The sequence below is a fragment of the Bubalus bubalis genome, chromosome 9 (assembly GCF_019923935.1).
Source record: "Bubalus bubalis isolate 160015118507 breed Murrah chromosome 9, NDDB_SH_1, whole genome shotgun sequence".
NCBI lineage: Eukaryota > Metazoa > Chordata > Mammalia > Artiodactyla > Bovidae > Bubalus > Bubalus bubalis.
This window is the reverse complement of record NC_059165.1, coordinates 103,259,528-103,263,539: the sequence shown is the minus strand read 5'-3', so window position 1 is coordinate 103,263,539 and position 4,012 is coordinate 103,259,528. Positions and strand designations below refer to the sequence as shown.

At 46.9% G+C, this 4,012-nt stretch overlaps 1 pseudogene; it reads left to right on the top strand.

Moving 5' to 3' along the window:
• Positions 1-1,397: 1,397 nt before the first annotated feature.
• Positions 1,398-2,466, top strand: LOC123335265 (annotated as a pseudogene).
• The last annotated feature ends 1,546 nt before the right edge of the window (positions 2,467-4,012 follow it).

The window sequence follows — 4,012 nt, the reverse complement described above, 5'->3', positions numbered from 1 at the left end:
TCAGTGGCATTTAGTATATTCACAGTATTGTGTGACCACCTCCTGGAACTAGTTTCAGAATCTTCTCAGAACCCACAAAGGAAACCCCATATCCATTAGCAGTCACTCTCCATTCTCCCCTTCCTGCAGCCTCTGGAACCACTGGTATGTTTTAAATTCCTATATAAAGGTTCATAGCAACACTATTTACAAGAGTACAAAAATGAAAACAATCTAAATGTTCATCAGTGGGCGAATGGGCAGAAAAAAATCTTGTTTATCCATGTGTGCATGTGTGCTAAGTCACCTCAGTTGTGTCTGACTCTTTGTGACCCCATGGACTGTAGACCGCCAGGTTCCTCTGTCTATGGGATTCTCCAGGCAAGAATACTGGAGTGGGTTGCCATGCCCTTCTCCATAAAGGGATATTATTTGGCCTTAAAAAAGAATGAAGTTTTCATACATGCTGCAACATAGATGAACCTCTAAAACAACATGGTGAGTAAAAGACACCAGATCCCAAAGTCCACATAATGTATGATTGCATTTAGATGACTTGCCTAGAGCAGGCAAATCTATAGACACAAAAAGTAGATTAGTGGTTTACTGCCTTTTATTCCTAATTTTAAAAGATCATGTAAAAACAGGCAAGTTATTTATAAAGAGACATTGAAAGCTCATTAAACTGAAGTTTTACTGAGCACAGACCAGTTACATTTTCTCACTTATCATAGATAGCTCCTATAGTTTTCCAGATCACAGTTCAAGAATAATTCATTTAATTCTCATAATAGCTCTTTGAGGCAGGTGGAGAGAAATGGAGGTGCAAAGAGGTGAAGAAATTGCTCAGTTTCACACAGTGTGGGCAGAGCAGGGATTTGAAGTCTATCAGCCGACTCTCTCATCCGTTTGTCAGATGACTATGTTGCATTGCCTCAGAACACATAGATGGTCCTCATGGAATCAGGAAAACAACCAGAACATTATTTCTACACAGTGTCTTGCCTCAGGTGCCTTGCACGGATAACTCCAGAGGAAGAATCTGATTGGTGCATGTTAAGTTAAAGAAGCCCACTGGTCCCAAGTGTTGTAGCCATGTGGTAGGGATCTTGTGATTTCTGAAGCTCTGGGAAGAACAGAATTTATCAGAAGGGAACAGAAGGGCAGAGCAGCGGTGGAAGGAAGCTCTGGTGAAGGAACATTTTGATTTTTGGAGGCAACCTAGAGGGATAGAAAGGTAGCAACTTTGGGGACAGCCAGTCACGGGTTCTGGCATTTTGAAAGCTTTACCATAAACAAGTTTCTTAGACCGTTTCCAATTTTCTCAACGGGTAGTCTCAAGATACTCAAGAGAGTGATCAAAACAGCACCTCCCCCACTACATTGATGAGAAGATTAAATTGTAGGAGGCACAGAGTAGGAACTCAGCCAATGTCACCTGTCATTTATCAGGAGCAGCCCCTGGGGCAGAGCCAGGAGTGATGGAAGCTGATCACCTCCCTCCATCCAGTAGCTGACCTCTCCACATCACATGTCACTTCAGGTACAGCCTCCATGCAGGATGCCAACTTCTCAGCAGTGACTGAATTTATCCTCATCGGCTTCTCCTCCTTCCCCCACCTTCAGCTGATGTTCTTCCTGCTGTTCCTGTTTGTGTACCTGTTCACGCTGCTGGGGAACCTGCTCATCATGGCCACCGTCTGGAGCGAGTGCAGCCTCCACACCCCCATGTACCTCTTCCTGTGCGCCCTCTCCATCTCTGAGATCCTCTACACCTTCACCATCATCCCGCGCATGCTGGCCAACCTGCTCTCCACCGACCGCTCCATCTCCTTTGTGGCCTGTGCCAGCTAGATGTTCTTCTCCTTCATACCCGGCTTCACCCACTCCTTTCTGCTCACCGTCATGGGCTACGACCGCTACGTGGCCATCTGCCACCCCCTGTGCTACAACGTGCTCATGAGCCCCCAAGGCTGCGCCTGCCTGGTGGCCTGGTCCTGGGCTGGAGGCTTAGTCGTTGGGCTAGTGGTGACATCTTCCATTTTCCAACTCACTTTCTGTGGGTCTAATGAGATTCGCTATTTTGGCTGCCATGTGCTGCCTCTCTTCAAGTTGGCCTGTGAGGACAATGTCTCTACTGTGGCCAAGGGCGTGGGCCTGGTATGTATTGCCGCCCTGCTGGGCTGCTGTCTCCTCATCCTGCTCTCTTGCGTCTTCATCGTGGCCGCCATCTTGAGGATCCCTTCAGCCGAGGGCCGGCATAAAGCCTTCTCCACGTGCCCGTCCCACCTCACTGTGGTGGTCGTGCACTACGGCTTTGCCTCTGTCATCTACCTCAAGCCCAAGGGTCTCCAGTCTCTGGAAGGAGACATGCTGCTGGGCATCACTTACACGGCCCTCACTCCCTTCCTGAGCCCCATCATCTTCAGTCTCAGGAACAAGGAGCTGAAGGAAGCTGTGAAGAAGACCTTCCTCAGCCAGCTCTAGCCAGAAAAAAAAAATGTGATTATCTGGGAGGAATTCCTTGGAACTGACTCAACTGGATTACCTGATGCTACCATCAGAGATGGCACCTGTAAGCATGTAATAACCTGTGTTTGTCTGATGCTTTATGGTTTACAGGGACATTTGTAGGCTATATCTATGTGTTTGCAAAAATGGTTAAACAGTGTCATGCATATATGCAGGGTGGGAAGATGTATGAGATGATAATACACAGAAAGTCAGATTCATTGATTTCTTATCTGTTGAAGAGCACTTTGTCAGGTACCATTAAACTTGGAATTTGTTCTCCTGTGAGAAAGCAGGGTGGTGTAATTACTCTCATCACCATAAACCCATAGTGCCAAGAGAAATGGAAGATGTCAGGTCTCCACCATCTTGTAGGCAGCAACAGGTAGCTACATCACAAGTATTTTGAGACTGCTACTGCTACTAAGTCACTTCAGTCGTGTCCGACTCTGTGCGACCCCATAGATGGCAACCCACCAGGCTCCCCAGTCCCTGGGATTCTCCAGGCAAGTACACTGGAGTGGGTTGCCATTTCCTTCTCCAATGCATGAAAGTGAAAAGTGAAAGTGAAATCGCTCAGTCGTGTCCGACTCTTCACGACCCCATGGACTGCAGCCTACCAGGCTCCTCTGTCCATGGGATTTTCCAGGCAAGAGTACTGGAGTGGGGTGCCATTGCCTTCTCTGATTTTGAGACTATGGCAGACTAAACCAGATTACAGCAGAGGAGAGCGAAGCAGTCTAAATTTCAGTGTTGGCGATCTGTGCAGTTGCAGTTAGCAATGATAATATGCAGGTGGCACTAGTGGTAAAGAATCCACCTGCAATTCAGGAGACACAAGATACTCAGGTTCGATGGATCCCTAGGTGGGGAAGATTCCCTGGAGGAGGAAATGGCAACCACTCCAGCATTCTAGCCTGGAAAATTTCATGGACAGAGGAGCCTGGCAGTCTATAGTCGATGGAGGTTTGCAAAGAGTTGGACATGATGACTGAGCATCAACCACCACCAATGTGCAGATTCAGAAAAAGTTGAGGAAATCTCCATGTTTCAAGTGTGAATCTCAAGCAGCTGCAGAGAGACAGAGAAGTCTATATAATTAGTTCAAGGGATAAAGTCCCATCGTGAGAAATTGCCTGCCGTGGTAAGAGTGTGAAGTGGCACAGCCACCAGGGGGAACTCTTTGTTGACTCACAATAGTGAGTGCAGAGCCCAAAATGAAGGTATGTCTCGTGGTCACATCAGTTTAAATATTCCCATTTGCACTAAGGGGGATTTAAGGTGACTCTTGAGAGTCCCTTGGACATCAAGGAGATGAAACCAGTCAATCCTAAAGGAAATCAATCCTGAATATTCATTGGAAGGAATGATGCTGAAGCTTGAAGCTCCAATACTTTCGCCACGTGATGCAAAGAGCTGACTCACTGAAAAATACTCTGATGCTGGGAAAGATTGAAGGCCAAAGGAGAAGGGGGTAACAGAGGATGAGATGGTTAGATAGCATCAATAACTCAATGGACAT